We start from the raw sequence: 22216 nt of genomic DNA, 5'->3' as shown, positions 1-22216 counted from the left end.
ATAACCAAATCGTGATTTTGACACGTAAAGCCCCAGAATTCATTCGTTCAATTGCGCACAAAGTCCCACGTCAAGCGAATTTCAAGTACGGCTTGGACTACTATAACACTGCGATTGGTCAAGTCAAGAAAAATAAAAGGAAATAAAAATACGGTGAATGCGTTTACGTTAGTTGTGGAGGGACAATACAAGGAGCTAATTATTTAAAATGCATTATATAGGCACACCCAAGGAATATCTGTAAACACTGCTTGCAGTGACCTTTGTGTAGCGCTTCCTTCTAAATAGATTTTTTTTTTTACTTGTCACGCATGGCCACGGCGAAATTTCTTTGTCGCTTTTAACGCCATTCTTGCATCGACACTTTCTATTTGCTTTCCATCTGCTCTCTCTCAAAAACTCTCCCTAACCCGCATGGACTTTCGCGGTTGTTCAGTGATTGATTGCTGCGAGTCTTCGATAAAATGAAGGTATAGCAGCCAGTATTGCAGGAAACCTGCAGATCAAGAAAAAGAAAGTATAAAAGGAGAAAACATTGGTGAAAGTGCCGAGCGAGTTTGCCCGTTGGTATTTCTTTTCTTTTTTTACTTCCCCAGGCACTGCATGTTTGCGGACGCCTGCCGAATCGATTGCGAACCGAAGCCAAGCCCGCGCGCTCTCTGATCCAGCCCTTGTGACGTGTCCTAGATGCGCACACAATGTGAGGTGGGCCAGCGTTATTTAGTTTTCTTTTTCCTTTTCATTCTTGCGCGGCGGCCGAGGAATTTCGTTCGCGCCAAGGACGGCAGCCCACCTATAGGGCGTTCCGTATCTTTGCATCAACAAATCTCGCCCCCTTTTTCCCGCTTCTCTCATCTCGCGTGCTACGCGAGAACTTCGCGCATGGCGCGATTCCGTTCCACCCGTCGGTTTACACGTAAAGCACGGCGTTTACAACGTCGACACGCATGCACGACGTGGAACAAAAAGCCACGGGTCCCCTGCTCCCGATGCTACCCGGAACTTTGTTTCCCGCGGAAGACTTTTTCAACGTCGATAGTTCTTTCCCTGTGCTCTTTTCTTGCTAGATATCGAGAAGCACAGTTTCACGCGGAGGCAAAAATGAAACGAAAATTCGGGGCCGCGCTGCGTCGAGGTCCTGTACTATTTCCCTTCCACGTTCCGGAGTCGATCGCACCAGACCGGCTAAAACCGATAGGACGGCCCCATCTCGCAAACGTCATCTGCGCGCACATTACGCAATACGAACGGACTTGATAGTGCTGGTTTAACAGATATGGTTCCATCTGTGCGTATGTGTGTAGCGTTATAGCCGTAAGCCGCTGTTGTAGCCCTGGCTGACGTCGTTAAAGCGGCGCAGCGCCTGTGCGTCATTTGAAATCTGCGCAACTGTCCGCGAAGTCATTGAGTCGCAGTACTGAACGGTGCCGCCGGCTGATGGCTACTTTATGCCATTAAACTTTTTCCGTGCGAGTATACACGCTTTTGAACGCATAATGACAGCATCGCCGATTTCCTTGTCCATTGCTATACTTGTAGCGTAGGATGGGGAGTATTATTCTATGTTCTGGTTTGTATTGCCCCACCATAAAAGTTGTCCATTGGTATATAGGTCACTGGACAAAAAGAAATAAGAAACTGCAGGCATGACTATATAGGCATTTCCTGTTGAGATTGCAAAAGAACAAGCTTAAAGAAGAAGCAACCATCATTGTGCAATCAATGCTTTGTAATTACCCACGTTAGGCTGATTCCGAATGATAGTATAGCTCTCGCATAAAATGTTATTTGGGCCGTAAACAGATGAACACGAGTGAAACCTAGTTCGTATACACTCTACGGCTCAGGTTTAACGGACCAGAGCAACTCTGGGGCTATGAGATACGTCGTAGTGAAGTGCAGCGGATTAACTGATTTACTACCTGAGGGTCTTTATATACGTGCGTCTAAATCTAAAATACGCGAGCGTTCTCTTTCTTTTTTTCTTCTTTTTTTCTTCCCCCCCCCCCTTTTTTTTTTGCATTTAGCCCCCATCGAGATATGGCAGCCGCGGTCAGAAATTGATCCCTCGACCTTGTGCTCAGCAACAGAACGTCATATAGCTACTGGACTGTTGCGGAGGGTGTATGATCCGATTTGGTAGCTCCATGGAAGTGCAGGCTCGTCATTACGTATACACTGTCGTCGGCTGCGGCAACCTCTGTTGGCAAAGACAATATCCATTAATTATCTTCATGGCTTACTTTTTTTTCTCCTACAAGCCAAGACGCATTGTCGTTCTTGCGCATTCGTACTTATGTGATAAATATATAGTGAAGACAGTCGCAGAAGAAATTTGAGACTGCTGACACGATCCATTTAGTTTATTTCTAGTGTTGTAGGGCCTTAAAAAATGTGTTCGTTGAACAAACATTGCCCTTAAACGTCTGTATTTTTTTTATATCGTCCTTTTCTCTCTCTCTCGCTCTCTCTTTTTCTTCTTTGCCTTTTTTTGTTGGACAGTGGTCGCCAATGACAATGGCGCGAACCTGGAACGCGGCCACGCGCGCGGTGACAGGTGCTCTAATTTTCCTCGTCCTTGAGTTCGTAACCCAAGCTTGCCAATTTAAAGTCCGATCGTTCTTTCTCCGCTCGCCTTTTGTCATTTCTTTGCCCCGCGGATGGCGGGGTGAGCTTTGTTTGGCCAACCCTTTGGGGGCGTCGAGGTAGGCTGGGGGGGGGGGGGGGGGGGGGGGCGCTTACCTTCGACTGACGCCTGACTGATTCCTCTAACGCTCGCGTTTCCCGCCACGACCGGCCGCAGCGTTGTGTCCATGCGCAGCGCGGCGTCCGCACACAAATGCTTGCACGCGCTCTCGGCCACTGTGCCACTTACTGCCTGGCCTCAACTGCGTGACAGGTGATTTGCACGCTCGGTCTATGTTTCGCTCTCCCGTTGATACAAGGCGGCGGCTGCCGCGAGCTTTCTCGGACAGTGCGCGCTTGCAGCCTCGATTCAGCGCGAATATGCCGTAGGCGAGAGGAGCCGATAGAATGAGTCCCAGCTTTTCATAGGAAGTCCCAGCTTTTCCAAGGTGATGTAAGCGTTGCGCTAGTGGCTGTCAATTACGCCCGCTGATTGAAAGCTCTTCCATTCCCGCGGTGTCCTGCGTAACATTACGAGAAGAAAGTTTCTGCTCCGAGTGGTCAGTTATTTAGGCATCGCGACGCCATCTGTCACCCCGTCGTGGTCTGTCCAGTTGGCATGGAAAGTGAAAAAGAAAATATCACCTTGTAATGGCGTCTCATTTGTTGTAGACGAGGTTGTTATACTAGTCGGTTGGAAATTCTTAACCGCTTGCCTTGGCAGAAAAGGATTACGTGTGAGCGCAGAAAATCACAGGTGAAGGCCTACTTTTCCTTTATTCTAATGACATTTTCCTGCCGCATACTTTGTCCGCAGTGTCCACAGTACAAATAATTGGAAATGGAGGCGGTAAAGGATTGAGAGTGGTTGGCCACGCTTTCCTTTTTAAGAGAATTTTTGCGTACTATGGCGGATCAAATATAAACGAGATTTTCATTTGACCATCATTTGTAGTGAGAAATAAACGAAGTGTACATTATTTTTCTACATGATCTCTTAATTAATAAATGCAATTAATTCCCAGAGAATTGATAGCTTTTTGATCCAGTCAACATAAAAAGAAGTGGGTTCTGTCAGCAGACAGTTGCGCACATACCAAACTCCTCCACTGCAACATCGTCGTTGAAACGCTGGCCTCCCAGGGTTGCCCACAAAAATGAAAGTCACAGGGTGATAAGTCAGGGCTATATAGGGGATGTGCTTCAGTTGCATCCAACCTAGTTCTCTTATTTTGCGGAAGTGACAGCTGCAGTCTGTGGTCACGTATTGCCATGGAGAAGACTCACTTTGCGTATTCGTTGGTCAGGCCTATTGCGGTGATTAACAAGCTTATTTTCACTCAAAAGCTAGCTGTAATATGCAGCAATAATGGTGCGATGATCGTGCGGGAAATCAATGCGCAAAATACTGCGGTGCCAGCTGACAGTCCAGTCTTACTTGTTAGAAGGTCGACGGTCTTGGTTCTCGTTTTCAACCTCTTCACGACCTTCCATGTATTTCTTATGTTAGGCAAACACACGCAGGCCTTGACATTGTTTGATCCATAAACTGTGCCGTAAAATTCTGTACTATTTCAGTCGGTTTCACACGCTCACGAGCATGATCCTTTATAACAATGCATTGTGCAAACAATTGATGTACCATTTTCTTAGACGACGCATGACGGACTACGGACTACAAGGAGATCGGCCTGCTGCTCAAGTGACTCTTGGCTCACGTACATAACATGCCCTCAAGCGGCAGCACGCACTCGTCAATTGATAGAACGCGCTCTATACGAAAAAAGCCTCCTTCATATTTGATCCGCGCCCTCATACAAGCGCTATAGCCTGGCGGTGCAGCTGCTATCAATTGACCGTTGATTCGTGTGCTTTCACACCATCTCCCTCGCCCAGCCGCCAAGCGTTTCAATTAAAAATTAAAATTAAATTCTGGGGTTTTACGTGCCAAAACCACGCTCTGATTATGAGGCACGCCGCAGTGGGGGATTCCGGATTAATTTGGACCACCTAGGGTTCTTTAACGTGCACCTAAATCTAAGTACAAGGACGTTTACTGCATTTCGCTACCAACGAAATGCGACCGCCGTGGCTAGGATTCGATCCCGCGACCTGCTAAGCACGAGATCGCGGGATCGAATCCCGGCCACGGCGGCCGCATTTCGATGGGGGCGAAATGCAAAAAAACCCGTGTACCTAGATTTAGGCACACGTTAAAGAACCCCAGGTGGACTACATTTTCCGGAGTCCCCAACTACGGCGTGCCTCATAATCAGCGCGTGGTTTTGGCACGTAAAACCCCAGAATTTAATTTAATCCCGCGACCTCGTGCTTAACAGCCCAACACCGTAACCACTAAGCAATCACGGCGGGTCAAGCATTTTCCGTTGGTGCTAAATCAGAGAGCCTTGTGTAAAAATTGTGTGTTCTTGCTGCTATGCTGTCATTTTAGTCTGCTGTGCTAAAGAGGGCTTTACGACGCCGTGTCTTCACCTCCCAAGGAGACCCATGCAGATTGGAGTCTGCTATCATTTAAATTATTTTGATTCCTCCTCTATTGGCCTATTGCGTGAAACCTCTAACCATTTTCCTCGTTTGGCAGATCGAAAGCACAACAGCAAGATTAATTTAGTGATCTACTTTTTTTTAAATGAAATGTTTGTGAAAGAGAGCTTGGCATCATGGGTGACGCCCGCTACTCCTCTCGTAGGCAAACAGTATATAGCAAAGATGCGCAGTCTCAAACAAGCACACAAACAAACGCGATAGAATACTAAAATAAAATACAAATAAAAGTCGAAACACGCTAACGGGATAGTTTACATGAAGTTCAACGCACAGAATTAGCACAAGCAAGGTCAATTAAGATTATGCACAGTCACTTGCAGCAGGAGCTTGATGTGGGCGCTTACAGTTACATTTCACTTGAACGAGAGAAGAAGGGAAACAGAGGGGCTCGGTTTTTGGTAATCACGACCATATAAAGCCAACAAACAATGAAGCCAGGGAAAGAATAGAAGTAATTAGCTGTGGTTGAAATTGAAATGCAGAAAACAATGAAGAGAATAGAAGTAAAAGTGCACGTAAAGATAACTTGCTGCCGGTGGTAGACGAACCCACAACCTCCGCAATACGCGTGCATTGCACTACCAATTGTGCTACGACGACGGCCTCCAAACGGTCCACCAACTTGGGTATTTATGTGTGCTAGATCTTGCCCTGGGAGTGCTAGTGCCACTCAGGGCCATACCGGACGGATATGGAGCACCCTTGGCTTGGCTTCATATGGTCGTGATTACAGTTCACTAGCATTTCAAGGAAGCATAGTCTACAATACAATGTATACAAAACTACACCGCAGGTTGCCACAAGATCAAGGGACACTTCGCAGAAACCCTAAAGTGCAGCGCGGCGATATTTCCGCAAAACATAATTCATGCAGAACATGTCACTTCGCAATCATTGAGGCTTCCGAAAATTATTTTAATGCGCTAACTGCACGCTTTTACAGTTCAGTTGGATAAGGTCCCAATACATTTTTCCAGGGAGAGGGACCTTTTGGCCAGAGCGCACCATTTATCTCTTAATAGTTTCTGATGTGGCGCATGAATACTGCAGTGCAACAGTAAGTGCCCAATATCATCTGACTCCAAGCAAAGATCACACTGCACTTTCCGCTTGTCCTATTCTATGTAAACGACACTTGGGGCAAGCAGTGCCTAGACGTAATGTGTGTATTACTGTTTCGAGAGAACGTGTAACCATTACTGGAATATTGAACTGTGTTTTCGGGTCACTCTGAAATAAAACTAAGTTTCGACCCCCGTTTTCAAACCAACTGTCTCTCGATAATCGGACTGAATGTTGACGTAAACTTTCGTAAAAGAGTTATATTTGACGTCTCAATTTCAATATGCGGCGCGTGTGCTATATATATATATATATATATATATATATATATATATATATATAGAGAGAGAGAGAGAGAGAGAGAGAGAGAATGGTCATTTTTGATCATGCATGTAGAAATAATGCTCGCTAGTGACGCTCGAGAGTCGCTGGTGATCACCCATTTGAGTAGGTGCACTTTTTTTCTTTTTTTCTTCTTTTTTATTGAAGCTGTCATCCGATTATATACGGCGGAACATGATCGCTACCAAACGCCTGGCCTAAACATCGTATCATATGTCAGCAAGCATAAATTGATATAAGCACTGGAGCTAGCGAAATTAAATTTGAAGGAAATATTGGACATGTGATGGGAAATTCGTTGACAAGGCTAGACCCGTGTGGGATAAGTAGATGTGTTGTAGGGAATCACCGAATATCTTTTATTTGCGCTTTGGAGTTCTGTGGGGTATTTAACAAAGCCTTGGAATTCATCGGAACTATCAGGCGTATGATGATAGAACTTGGTAAAAATAAATTGTGTCTTTCTAGAAGCATGGTGGAGAAATTTCGAAATCCTGTTTGCCTTAATAGCACCGTAGAAGAATATCAAATTCGTGCTCATCTGGGTTATTCTATAGAAGCTTTCTGAAAGATCAAAACATTTGCAGTTTGCGAGCTGGTGGACGTATCGTACCAAGGTGAGACTTTGTGGGAGAATGAAATGTGTGCAAGTATGAGCGTCAGGATGTATGGTGGAAAAATTTTTAAATGTTACTTGCTATACAAATTTTATACTATGTTCTATATTAATAATGAACCAAATAACTCAGACAAAACCTTTTTTTCACGTATCTTTGTATAGAAGTTTGCTTTATATACTTCGAGATCATTTTCTGAGTCAAAGGTACTCAGACTAGAGCACTGCACGGGCTCGGGCTTACCCGAAAGCCCGGGCCCAGCCCGGCCCGTGGGCCGGGCCGGGCCGGGTAGGGCAGTTTTTTCACGGGCTCGGGCCGGGCTCGGGCACGGCATGTGCTTTTTTACCCGGGCCAGGGTCGGGCTCGGGTATTTTGACGCGGGCCCGGGCCGGGCTCGGACTTTTTGGTGGTTTGCCTGTAACGTGCAGCGAGTTATCCTCGCGCGTCTCGACTCTGAAAAACCTGTTGCCCCGGCGCAGCTGGAAGCTAGCAGTGCTACTCCTGTGTACTTCCCTTTTCTTCTTCCGTCGTATTTTGCGCTGTATGAACAGAATGTAAATGTCCAGAAACACCGAAGTGGCCTCAAACCAAAGGATGCCATTGTATTCCTTGCCTAAATCAATGTAGTTAATGCTTTCAGCGCGGTGCAAGCGCGTTCGCGACTTACTGATTCTTCAAAGGCGAATTGGTGAAACGATGACTGGTAAGATAAGATAATTCGTCACGCGGCTGAAATATGGCACTGCGTTCAACCATGATTGCACTCATATTCTCAACCGGGCGCCTAGCAGCAGCGCATTACGCTGCCCCATGGAGGAACGAGAAGCTTTCTTTCTTCATTTACTCCATCCATGCGCTGTGCTCACGACCAGTCGTGGTTGCGCTTCGGCTATAGTGTACTAGAATACGGTTGAGTGGGACGATCGTCCCACTCAACCATCCCACTCGAGCGGCTGGGGCGGCGCATGCTTTGCAGTAAGGCGCCCGACGTGGAAATATACTGTGGCGGCGCTGCGATAGAAGTGGATTGGGCCGCATCAAGGTCGCGCCGTTGGAAACTGCTGGCTATACTGCTCGGCAGGTTCATTCGTACTACTTCGCACGCTGGTATTTGCGTTCAGACCGCTCAAATGGTGTTCATAATTACATATGACATGTATTTATGCCTTAAGAATAAATTCATTTCATTATCTTCTCTATTTTTTTTTTAATGCCGCTCGGTGATCTTTTTCGGTCTTGGGCCGGGTTCGGGCCCGTTTCGAGCCGGTCTCGGGCCGGGCTCGGGTCTAAGGTAAAGGGGTGGCGGGCCGGGCGGGTAACGTAGATTGTTTCCGGGTCCGGGCCGGGCCCGGGTCTCGCCATAAAACTTTTGGTCGGGCTCGGGCGGGCAGCCCAACGTAAAAACGGGCCTGGGCCGGGCCCGGGCTGAAAAAATCGGCCCGTGCAGGGCTCTAACTCAGACCGTGGTCACATCCGTCGCTGGCCCAAAAGGCTATCCGTGCACTGGTGCAGTTATTGAACTTCACCTGCCTGAGGGACCGCCTGTGTCATGTGCATCCTCCAGCGTCCACGCAATGTTCACTTCCTTCCTCTTTTCCTCTTTCTATTTGCTTTTCCCCGTACCCCCTGTGAAGGGTAGCAAACCGGGCGCTCGTCTGGTTGACCCCCTTCCTTTCCTCTCCAGCTTTCTCTATCTCTGCTTCATTGAAGTTTCGAGTGATTCAGCGAGGTCGCACAAGTACGCCAAACTAATAGTTTATTTTGCTGCAACAGGAGGTAAGAGCTCGAAAGTGGGTTTGCTGTATCTGCCGGTCCTTTTCGTTACGCCGCCGCCGCCATCGTTATCGTGTCTTTGTGTGCGTGATCTGGGCCATCTCGACTCCTATGCTGGTATTGAGCTAACTGCGCATCCAGGACACCGGGCACTTGATATAACGTCGCGCAATACAAAGTGTTGTGGGCACCACGTATGCAAAAACGTAGGAGGCACGAGGTGAAAGAAAGGGAAGTGAAAGAAAGCAAGCGGCGGTTCTCCGGAGTATAGGCAGAATACACACTGTGCCTGTTGTGAAGCGTGTGTGCATATCGGAAGAAGAACTCGAGTTTAAAGACCGACAGTGTGGAGGCTCCGCGACAACGACGGACACAGCAGAGTGATGAATAACGAGCAGTTGACGCACGAATGACGCGACAGCCAGACCGTGGAAAGCGTGTATACGAAACCCGCATTTCGAAAACACGCGCTAGACAAACGGCGCCAGCGTCAAGTCACCGTCATCGCGATTCCGTTAAGCCCCTAGCACCGATCAAGCTGCACTCTAAAGTTTCATCGCAGCAAACACTCCTTTAGAGAAAGGAACGAGTTTGGATACGCATACCATTCCTTTTTTTTTTTTTTTTAGTTTTGTTTGGACGTCAGTAAAGTGACCGCCAAAGTAACAATTCGACGCATACGAACGAGTGAACCCCGGTAGAGACATTTCAAAAGTTCACGGTTTCTACGACCACCCCTGTCAGCTATGTCTGACATTTTTATACGACTACACAGATGCGGCATATAAGCAAACGGTTTTCTAGCGTATATAGTACATGAACGCCATGTGAAGTTTCGTCTAAATACTTTCTGCTACTATACGACACCAAATAGGCTAAAAAGAATACAAAGTTCTTCCTTGGTCTTCCATTGTGCTTACAGAAGATCACTTCCAGCTTAGCCCGATGCTTGTACAAACAATATATAGCCTGCACAATTAGCACTCAGTGCCTGACGAGGAGCCGCTGGAGCTTTAGGCGATATCCGCGCCATTGCAATCTCATCGTGTGGGTGTATGCACAATGGCCGAAAATTAAACGCCTGTATGCATAGGCGGTTAGTATATATATATATATATATATATATATATATATATATATATATATATATCGTACTTTAGCAGTTTAACCCATGGAGTGGCTTTCTCAGGACGACAATACAGAAATGGTACTTATGGAGAGGTCTTATAGTGAGCCACGAGGAGAATGAGAAAACGCATGTATGAAGAATAAAGAAAGGCCGGCTGTGATAGCCTTCTCAAGCTTATACGGCTTTGCGCTCTGTTATTGGGACGACGATGATAGGCAGCAGGGCGGACAAGCATGCAAGCCCTGCTACCTACCAGGCTATGACCGATGGGCATATTCACAACAGCAGGGCAAGGCCGGCACTCCTTAAGAATTCAAGCAAGACCCGAACAGATTTTCGCCCACACTATGTAAGCACATATAAGAGATGCCGGTGTCGCATGCTGGGATATAGGATCTCCTGTTCTTGTTTGCTGCTGCATGCACACGACTTGTCGTCATCGCAGCCTCCCCGCTGACATGGGAGCTCACCAGGGTGTTTTCGCCGGAGCAAAGCAAGTTCATCCGGTCGAAGGTCGAATAGCCGACTCTGCTAATGAGGCGCAGCACGGGTATATGGCGCTCAAAGGTATATCGCGCGGAGCATCTCTTGCAAGACGACACGGCTTGGCGGGCAGACCGGATAGCTAAGCGGCTGACATCGGCACACGGCGACTCTGCACTGCCACCCGGCGCCCGTTGCCCGCTTTTCTGTCCCGCTTTCTTCGCAGCGCGCCGCACGACTGTCCCCGTTTCGCGCCGACGAGCCCATGTCTCTGCGACCGCTCGAGCCGTCGTACACGCGTACGCTTGCGGTGACATAACTACCGAGCTGAGTAATCGTGTCTCGCGTATAAAATTAGGCATGAAGTGGCTCCACTCGGCAGCCGCATCCAGCGCCCTCTCCCATTTCAAGTGTACTGCTTTTGCACGGCTGCTGCGTGAAATTAAACGGCAAAGGCACTAGACTTCACGCTAGAGCGATGGTGTGGCGCTAGCTAAGGTTGCTTGCGGGAAGACAAGTATGTTCAGGTGTTAACTAGTGAACTGAGAACTACACAACTGGGGTGTATCGGATGTCGTACCGTTCATTGGTTTTCTAAATTGTCTGGACCCACACCTATGTATAGGTGCGGAAACCACCCAGGACTTCGAACGCGTGCAGCTGCGGTAACTTTTCAAGCTATACTTTTCTTGCTCCGTCTTATTTGTGCGACCGACGTGTTTGTAAAGTATGGTGTATTCTGAAAAGCAAGACGCGTGATTTTCGAGGCATTTCTGGTTGCCTTCACGAGGAAATTCGCTCGACGGCCAATGGGGGAAATGTCCGGCAGCTTCCCGCAATCGCATTCCGGGCACGATTGGCTGCCAACTGCTGCAACCATCCTTCCTTCCAAATACACACGGGTTCGTAAACAATGCTTCTGGTCCAGTGAGTGTACGAGCAAGCCAAGATCAGGTCTAGAGTGAGTAAAACCTTTCCTGCGTTTGCTAGCGGCGTTGGTTACGGGACGAATCACTGAAACCTGCTATGGGACGTCATCAGTTCGAGAGCGCAAAATAAGAGATGCCGAGTGGCGAACGTCCAGAAGGAATGCTCTCCTTGAGCGCGTTGGTGACAAGACGAGCAAGTGTGGCCGAGCCCGCCCGGAGAGTGGAGCCGAGCTGGCGTCTTGAGGCACTTTCAGGTCGGTTGCCGAAAGGCACGGCTTATCTCGTGGGCGCTGGCTTTCACGGCAGCTGTCATCCCCTTTGAGGCCGCGTTCCGTCGGCGTCGAGAAAAATGCTGACGTTGTATGTCCGTCTGTCTGTCACTTCGTGCGCAGGCATTAAGAAGAAATAACAAAGAAGACAAAAAAAAAACGCAACACATGCACACACACCACACAGTGCAGCTCTGATAGAGCGTGTCCGAGCGGCAGCCCCCTTTGGCACAGCTCCATGGCGGCGGCGGCCACACTCTCGTGTGTCACGGTCGGACGTTGCTCTAATGGGCGGCTTTGCCCGCCAGCGAAGGCCCTTTGTTCTGCGCCGTAAGCGCCGAGGAACGTTCGGTGGGAAGAGCTGCCGCGGTCGAGCCGAGGTCTGCCGCGACGTGCCGCGGGTATGATCCCGGCGGGACGGGCTGCACCCTGCACTCTCCCCGGACACTGTCCATTTGCGTCCTACGATGCCCGCGGCGAAATCTCTTCACAAAAGCGACGACTGTCGGGTGCTTCCGTATGCCGAAGTCCAGCCCATCTTTTAGGCGACCGGAAATAGATATGCAATTGCAGGTCCGCCCGCGCGTTTATCCCCGGAGAACCGCGAGTTGATGCCGTCGGCAAGCGGCGACGGTTCCTTGCGGTGTCTGGCACCAATCAAACTCGCTTGTGCACTTATGGCGACGCGCCCGTGCTACTGACTTTTTGCCCTTATGTTGGCATCTGCATGAATCTTCCTTTGCTCCCCGATTTGTCGCTCTGCTTTAATTCTGTTATCATGCTTAATATTTCGTGCAGTACATGTGAGTAGCAATTTCGCATATTGACGCACATCGCCGAGAGAAAGGTCAAATTTGATGTGTGTGTGTGTGTGTGTGTGTGTGTGTGTGTGTGTGTGTGTGTGTGTGTGTGTGTGTGTGTGTGTGTGTGTGTGTGTGTGTGTGCGTGCGTGCGTGCGTGCGTGCGTGCGTACGTGCGTGCGTGCGTGCGTGCGTGCGTGCGTGCGTGCGCGTGTGTGTGTGTGTGTGTGTGTGTGTGTGTGTGTGCAGAAAAACGTAAATGGTGGCAGGATATATCTGCCCGCGCTGACGCGGCTGGCACGCAGCGGCATAACTGTCGCAAGTCGGACAATCGCCAGGAAAGGCTTCGTACAGCCTGTCGATAGAGATTTTACCTGGCGACACTTTGTCCTGGTTTGTCTGTCTATTGAGAAACGGTCTGGGCGCCAGCAGACGAGCCGGCGTCGGGAACCAATGTCTCAGCAGTGCATTTGGAAAAGCGTTGTGCGCGGACATCGAAGCTCCATATCCAAATTGTTTTTCTTTAGGCCAATTTTCGTTCCTCCGCTTAAGAGCGCAAAATAAAAGTGCGGCATATCTGGCTTCTGATCTCATGTGAAAAGCGAACAGAAAATTCCGTTGTAATTTCGCGCAAGGCGCTTTGGCATAGAGTGGCTCATTGTTTCGAGGAAGCTTCAATGTTCCCTCTTTTCTCTCCATTAATGCGTCGAATCTGTAGTTTACACGTATGCAAGCGGCTCTAAATCTCAGCCAGTTCGCTACAGTGGCAGTCCCTTGCCCGAAGCGCCCGCGACGCCGAAGCCCCGCTTGTGTAACCATATACGCCTGCGCTCATAACAATCCTTTGAAGCGAGCACTCGAGCTCTCAACCACCCCTAGACTTAAAGAGATTCGCTGGACGCAACGTCGGTTCGTCCTGGGCTAAGAGAGCCTCCTTTATCTCCGGCGCCCGTGAGCACGTCTCTAAAATGCAGGGCAAACTCTTATATCTGGGAAGCGCGCTTGAAGCTGCAATTCGCGCGCACCATCACTCTAGTTGGAGTGGTCCAAGCTCGCACGCGGGTGCCTTTATCGTTCCCCAGAATGTTAATGCCACCGACAGAGCATCTGGAACTTTCAAGCAGAGATAAAAAAAAAACTTGCAGGGCTGCAGCGTTAGAGCCGCGAGCAAAGAAAGGGCGCATTCAGGGTGCCGCTACAAGTGCGCCAGAAATGCACGTTGAAAGCCGGCGCAACGTTCTAAAAGCGCTTTGTCGGCGGAACCAGTGCTTCTACCTGCGTCACGCTGCCGCCGTGACCGTTTTTATTTTTTTCCCCTTATTTCCGCAATTACCTCTTACGGTCGCGCGTTAACGTCTCTTGCTCTTTCTCGTGCATATTCAGTTGCGGCTTTGATCGCTCGCTGTGCCTCCGGTGCAACAAATGGACCGCTGATGGTGAGGGTCGCGAAGATGACGCAAAGGCGTATAAGTATACAAGCACATGTCAACAAATGCTCGACTTGTAGCTGACGCACGCAAGCACGCGAGAGACGGAAACATTGCGAATCGAACTCCTTTGCATTTATTATGCACGAGATTTGCGAGGCAAAGAGGAAAGTAAGAGAGAAAGACATGAAGAAAAAAGAAAAAGACTAAAGCAAGAAAAAGAAAGTGCTACGAATTCGCACCCCGCAATTTCGTCATGGAAATGCGAGTACTGATGAAGCCACGGTTCACTCGCTGCTGCTCTGTGGTTCAGTGTATACCTTAAAAGTTCTCATCTACGAAACTATCAAGGGGAAGAAGAATAGGGGGATAAAAGAGCTAAAAAAAAAAAGCAAATGCAACAAATGTATGAAACTGCGGGTACATTATTGTCACTTGCCTATAGTAGAAAATTGCGTGAGAAGTCAATAAAGCAAAGAGAGACAGATAAAGAAAAGTGACTACGCGGCCAATGGCTAAGCAAGCAGGAGGACGTGCTTGGATGAAGGGTGGCGTGGAATCGTGTAAGACGGTGACTCAGTGTCGATGATACGTGTGCGGTGCGCGTCTTTTTGTCACGAACATCTGAGACCTGAAGCTCCACTAGGAAGTGACGCTGAGACCATAGAAGCCTGTCTTCGCCCGCGGCTAACATACACCGTCGTGGACCAGCTAGCTGCGCTGTGCCCCTGTATGTATACGGTTGGCAAGGCAGCGGGCGGTGCCATTCTCGTCTCCACGTTTGGGTGCGTATATGTGTGGGAACCGAGCGCGGTCGGCATGCCCCCATACGTACCGCGTCCTTGCAAGAAAGGAAGGTCGATGCCCACACGCGTGAGCTACTTTATACTGCCCTGAAGCATGTGTACAACCAGAGGGGGAATATAATGCTGCAAATACCTTGCAACTAATTTATATTCTCCCTCTGTCGATGAGCCAAGGGCAGTGCGGGCAAAACCAGTATGCAACGCCGGATGGCGTCCGATCGCAGCGATAGTGAGTGGCGGGCATGGAGCTTCGCGGGCTTAACAGCAGAGACAGAACGGCTTGCAGAGTGCCGCGCGCAAACGCACACCGGGGACCGACGCACGGTTTCTCCGCTATCGCTATCGTCTCGGCAATCGGCTGCAGATCCCGCGAAATGGGACGCCGCACCGAGGGGAGGATCGAGAACTCGTCGTTGTTCTGCGGCGGGCAGCGGTAGCGATCGCGCGGCCGTGGTAACAAAAGGTAGCAAGTCGGTGGCATTCGACGGCGGTCTCTACGTATACGCCGTGCTTTGGGGGCCGCGAACTGTTAGGGCTAATGCGTTCGCGCGCGCCATTGACACGGCCAGCGGAGGCTGCGGCAAAGCCGCGACCACGGCGAGATCGAGTCCGCCGTCGCCTTTGGCGCTATGTATCCTTTCAAAGCGTTTCCTCTACATTCTTTCTTTCGTTGAGCGAGTGGCGCTTGGTCTCGATAAAAAAAAAGGATGAAATAAAATAAATAAGGCAGCAAAAATCAAAAGCTGGCTTATATACGAAAAATCCTGGACCTCTGTTCGACGACCTTAAAGGTTCTCGCAATTCAGTTTTTCCGTGCCGATACTGGCGAGTGCGCCCGTATGCGCTCATAGCTCCCAATTCTGATTTATAGATCGCTAGCTTAATGAGCGCTCGGTTCCACGGTCTGTCGTTTGCCTAGTATTGTTTGCCTTTATTAAATAGGCATACGCAGGAGATGGTAGGCATCGTGGGTGATGCCAGCTACTCCATTTCACTTTGCCAAACAATAGATAGTGATTCTACGGTGGGTTCAACGAAGAAAATGGTCATAGATATAAAACGCAAATCTTCTTGCACTTGTAGTTGTGTTCAGTTTGAAAGGCTTGCTGTGAGAAACCTTGTGTAAAAATGATAAGCGATATCATGGTCCGATAGCTCCAATACGAGCTCTCCTCAAAGTCCAGAAAGCATCACTTTGGGTGTCCATTTGATTGGGCCGTGACAAGAAGGCACCATTCAGGATGAACGGCAATGCATACTTCGTTGCTCCGGTTAACTGATCCGAGAAGAAACATCAGTTTTGTCAGACACGAAAAAAAGGAAACAAGAAAACAAGTACGGGATTTAAAAATTTTTGTTATGGGGTATTACAAATTTGGATGAAGAAAGGGAAATAAACCAACTTAGCCTTTCATGTGTGTCTGAAAAATCACATGTTCGCTGGAAAATTCATGGGGATATTGTTTAGCTTAAAAAAACAAGTAACAGCGCAAACAGCGCAAGACACAGGGGATAAGAAGGAGGCGACCGGGAGGGGTTCGTCCGTCTGCTCCTTATGGCATGTGTCTTGCGCTGTTACGCGTTGTTTTATGCAACATGTACCAACCGCACCAAGTTCGCACTGTATTGCGGATATTTTTCTACGAAGAAATAATTTTCTCCCATGTTCATTACGAGCGCGAACTTTGAGTTTGCAGGAGCCAAAGTTGGTCCCCAATCCTCTTCTTTACGAAACTGAAGACATCCAACACGGGCCAAGCGTTGACAGAACGTTCACTTTGCCACGACGCTTGTGAGCCAATAGCGATTGACTGATCAGCTTTTGAGAGGAAACTTCCTGTGACAAAAATAGGTGTCGAGCTCCAACACCGCTCTTTCCGAGGAAGGGACTTGGTCGGCCTATGCGCTCTCATGCATTGCGTAACAACTTTGTCATTCGAGGCAATTTGAAGGTAAATTTCTCCATACTCCGTTATACCACAAGAATTTAACAAAATGAGTTTGTTCTGAATCATGATTAAGGTTAGCTCTGCAACAGAACACATGCCAAAGAGGCTGAGAGTGAAGAGGAAATTATAGAATCTGCTTACTACTGATAACTTAATGACACATGTACTCGTACGGAACCTTCGCCCAAGTAGTACTGTCACAGATAGGACATTCATGCGGTGGCCTAAATATTTGTCTGAATCAATATGCAATGTGCAAAGAACGTGCCCTGTTAAATCCGCATCTCACATATGGGACAAGAGTGAACGCGCAACCACATGAGTCAAATTAGCATTCATTCAGTACGGCTGACCTATACTATATACATCTGAGCAACCTTTTCGTTCGGCGCATACGATGTGTCACAATTCATGTATTTCTTACCCAGAAATTCTTTTTCGTATTTAGACCATTAGAGCACCATTAGCATCATTCGCAACAGCAATACACTCTCTCAACAGATGACCTTTCGCCTTGATGTTTATGCATCTCATCAGGTCTCTCTTGTAAGAAAGTTGCATGATCTCACTAGCATCTATGCAGCGCTAATTATTGTCGCACAGAGCCCGTATCAACAAGTTGCTTTCCGGCCACTTAAATTATCGCTTCCGGCGCGGAGAGGCGTATCCGACCAAAGCCAGCGTGCTGCTTATAGTGGCACATCCGCTACCGCTATGCAGTGCACCTTTTCGGGACGCACCTCGACGGTTAGGACCACCGTTGTCGCGGTGTAATGCGCGCGCGTGCGAACGCCGCGGCAATATATCGACGCGCAGCGTTCTCCGCATTCCTCCGCGCAGGCAATGGGGAAGCTCCGCAAGCGCGGTGCGGCTGGAACGAGGCACCGTGCGCACCTTCCTTTCGGGCTCTGTGTCGAGCCCGCCGTCCTCGCGACGCCCCTTTCCTGTCCTCGGCGGCGTCGCTTTTGCCAGGACCAATTAAAAGTTCCGGCGGCACCACTTTCCCGCTTACCGCCCCGTGCTCGCGCGGGGACCATATGTCCGCGCAGCCCGCAGGTGTGCGTTGATTGAATTCAGCGAATGCGGCCACCGGCCGCCGTGCAAAGCGTGGCTGGCCAACTCTGTGGAGTGCATGGGCTCTCTCATTCTTTCTGTGGGCCACGCGCACGAAGATATGACCCGCCGCCCGCTTCCATTTGACCAACGTTCGTTTCTCTCACGGTGAGCCGACCGACTGCGGGGCTCTCGTGAAGGACTGCGTGCTCGTATAAGTGCAGGCCGTAAAGGCCGTAAATGTTGGCGCAGAAGTATGGGGGCACGGCCACGGGTCCCGCTCGTGTACGTCGGGCGCCGAAGCAGGATCCTGCGAAGAGCTTTGTGCCGTGGTGCGCCTTTGAGGTTTGAGACGGTTCGAGTTAGACGAACTCGAACAACCAGACTTTGGAGCTCGCCTCATTTGCTCCAGTCCACCGTTCGTCCTCGCCACCTTACCGCCCATTCTACCGGTGCTTTTCCCTCTTTTCTTTCCCTTTCACCGGGAATAAAAAAAAATTATATGACTGTACAGGCTACCGAAAGCTTACCATAACAGAGGAACTGCGTGAAATGCCTCAAAATCAATCGACTGATGAGTATATTAGAAAAGATGTAAAGGTACTCCAAACAATTAAAGCCCAATGCAGCTGTGCTTGCTTGAAGCGCACCTAAATATACATTGATGGCGGCAATAGATGTGTCCCGTTAGTACGAGATTAAACATATTAAAATTTGGATTTAGGAATATTTTTTTGCAAGCTATTGTTTGCGCTGCAGCTCCTCAAACACATCAGCAAACACGGGAGGAACGCACACACAGGTTGCGAGGAGACTTGTCCAAGCAACTCTAGTCTGCAGGCGGTTGTACTGTGCAACCAGCTATCACCTCACCGAACGAGAGTTTAAACTATTGCAAATTCTTCACAGCGACACGCTCCATGTGATTAAGGGTCTCCCTAGCTAGACAAATAATAGTGGGCGACCTCCGTAGAATTACCAGACTAGAACCTTACAGAACTATCGAGGGCAACAACGCCGCCTCTCAACACAAGGTCGGATGCGGGCGCCTCAAATACGTGATGGCCGTATTGGAGCACGCGAATAAAATCATACCCCTTAACGAGCCATGACAACAACTCCTGGTCACGGCCATGAACTCCCCAGACACACATCGGGACTTGACAGCTTTCACAGAGGAAACGCTGGACACGTAACCACCAGACGAAGGATGCCAACACAGGCAGCCTTGATTCTTCACGGACGCAGCACATCAGGTGGCCACATCTTACCCTGCCTAGCAGGAGTAATGGATGCCCCGCGGTACATACACACATGCACACGATGAAACGATAAGAAGCACTGCGGCTGCAAGAGATGTGCACGCTTTTCCTAACTAAGTAGCGTAATATATGGAAGAGAGCGACCGGAAGGTGCACATTCATAGCGACAACCAAGAAGTGATAAATACATTTGGCTGCACTGCGGTCATCCTCTCAACATATTCACTTATCACACGACCGTGCAGATAGCTGCACGACCAGAAGGACCTATATATGTAGCAGGCACATGGACTCCGGGCTACTAAACGAGGAACGATACAAATGGGCAGGCCCATGAACGAATGAGGAATGGCCGCCTGAGTGTAGACGGCGGCTTTCTTTTCTCTCAGAGTTCAACCTGGGAATCAAACACTGCCGGAAACTCTCGATGAACTAAGGGAATGCTTGTCGCCGAGGCTCGAGAAGCGATAGCTTTCCAAAAAAAAAAAATTAAAAATTGCGCAGTTAAAGCGTATTTTCAAGCATTCCTCAAGAGTGTTTAGAATTATAAGTAGAGACCTGTCTGGCTATTCAATGACGCAAATATGATCGGGCACAGAATGTCTTAAAAACGACGGTGAGGCCATGGGACAACGACCGGGGTCGAAAACACCGAACACCTCGAATAGTTCACGCGTCTTACTCTGGGTTTAATGAGATAGACGCTGCCGTCAGCATACAGCACCTCATTCGGAAGTGGAAGGCGCATACAACACTGAGACAATAGTTCACGCAGGAACTACCTCATACGAGGAATGGAGCACTGGAGGCTCTATTCTCGACACGCATGGCGGCTGCACGGCCGTCATTATTCGCCATGTTAACTCTGATTGGCTCTCGAAAGGCCATGTGTGTTGAAATTTGTGCCGGAAAGAGGAAATTTTGAAAACTGCAATTTTGCGTTTTCATCAAAATGATGAAACGTGACCTGGAGCTATATTGCCTAGAATATAGTGCCTAGAATATTGGCTAGTGTGCCGTGCACCCGCTCTTTACAATGGGGGAGCGTTGCTCCGTCTGCAATCAATGCCCACGATGGCCGGCAGGGCCCGCAGCCGTGTAGGTTGGTGCCGACTATGCGTGTCGTTTGCTTCCCCAAAGCCGTTTTGCATTGGGTGCATCGATTTCTCTGTTGGCGTTTTCAGTGTCATTACGGTGTTGCGTGTTTGATTCCTTTGTCGTCAAAGCTTAGAGTGAGTGAGTGGCTGTTGTGTTCCCGCACCTGTTTTTAGAACTATGTAAAATAATGTTGAAATCACAGCGATAGTGAAGAGAGCACTTGCTTTGCGTGATTGTGTAGGAGTGGTTACTGCACGAACAGAGAGCTTGTATCCTTGTTCACTGCACCATCTGATGGCACGCGTCTCGCAGAAAGGGAACGAAGGATAAAGAGAAACGACAGAACGCTGACGCCAACTGCTGTGGTTTGAGAAAGGCATTTCAAAAGCCATTTCATCAAACGCATGTTCACTTTCATCGTGAACAGCGTTGTCCACGATCTTAGCCGCGAATCGCGTCTGAAACTCGATGCCATACGTACGATATGCCCTAAGCATCCTACGCACCTTGTTCCTAAATTAAAGCAGAAAAATATACAAAACAAGATATCTGTGCGGAAAAAAACTTCCAGTAAAGCGGCACAGGCGCACCCAGTCGGTGTCCTCCTTGTTGTGCTCAGCCGTTGACAGTGCCGAATCGGCGAACCTCGAAAGATCTAATGTATCGGAAGAGTGCACCCCATGCTGTAGTTTCAAAGCCGCGAGCGCTTATGGATTGCAAAATGATGGGGCACAACGGCCGCAAACCACCAGCGAAAGTCACCATCTGTACTGCGATATCGATCTGTATTCCAGTCGCATCGATGAAAGTTCCATCTATGCCAATGGAACCATTAGCTTATGCCTATTGTGAAGGTGAGATGAATAACTTAAAATAAGTGACTTTCCACCTTTTCTTTTAAAAAATATCTTCCTCGGAATCCTGTGATGAAGACAGAAGACAAAAACAACTTGCGATGAGGCATTAAGCGTTGATCAAGAAAGTTGCCTTAATTAACAGCTCCTGCTGGTTTATGTAGGATGCAGTTTAATTAAAGTCTGCTTCAAAGAAGCTGTTCCATTTAGAGACATGGTGCTTGCTGAAAAACGTTTGTTACATCTTTGCAGTCTGACGGGGAGTTTTGTACGTGTTTTCCGCATGTAGCATACAATTCTGGCATGAAAGCACGTATGCAGGAGAAAGAAAAAGAAAAAAAAGTCTCAGTTTCGCTGGAAAGGCGAAGCCTTGATTGCGATGGCAAAACATTAGGCAGCTATGCGAAGTAACGTCAGTCGTTTTATCAGCCGCATGAAGTACTGCAAACATTCGCTTACTAACTCATTTAACAAGTACTTTCTCACATGCAAACAAGAACAGATTTCACTCGATGGCGGCGGACACTCGCTGTCAGAACGCTAGCGTGATGAAGAACAGCAGCAACGGCGAGCGTGTTTCCCTTCGTGCTGGCTCTCGCTTCAAGGCCAACTAGGCGCGCGTGAACACAGCGCACACGAAGCCATCAGCTATATCAGGTCGGCTAATCTTCGAACTCATCGCAGATTGGCTCCAAGATAAGAGAGCGCGGCCGAGCTCAGCCGCCTCAGCGGTGAAGTAGAAGAGGAGATGCGCACTAACTTTACCCCTCCTAGCGCGCGCACGTTTAATCCCACCCCTTTGAGCGCGTGAGGAGACGGCGCGCACCCTCCGCCGCCTTGAGAGCGCGAAAAGACGCTGCCGCATCAAGTGACCTTCCTTCTAGGGTTCACCCTCGCAAGCTTTCGCTCGCACCTACGGCAAGCGACCGCGATGTTATCGCACTGGGAATTTATACGGGACATCACGGCGACGGCGGAAATTCGCCTGGAGTGCCCATACAATTGCTATCGCAATAAAATGAAAGTGCAGGAAAGTATGGGGAAAACGAACAATCGATAGGAATAATTTCATATCGTAACATTCTGGCAAGTGTAGCAAAAGTTAATCTTTTCCCCTGAAAGAGCAGCTCGCTGTCAAGAGATATAGCTTTTTCCTTGTTGCATGACGAA

This window comes from Dermacentor silvarum, chromosome 1 (assembly GCF_013339745.2).
Source record: "Dermacentor silvarum isolate Dsil-2018 chromosome 1, BIME_Dsil_1.4, whole genome shotgun sequence".
NCBI classification, from domain to species: domain Eukaryota; kingdom Metazoa; phylum Arthropoda; class Arachnida; order Ixodida; family Ixodidae; genus Dermacentor; species Dermacentor silvarum.
The sequence above is the reverse complement of the archived record's forward strand: the minus strand, read 5'-3'. Positions refer to the sequence as shown.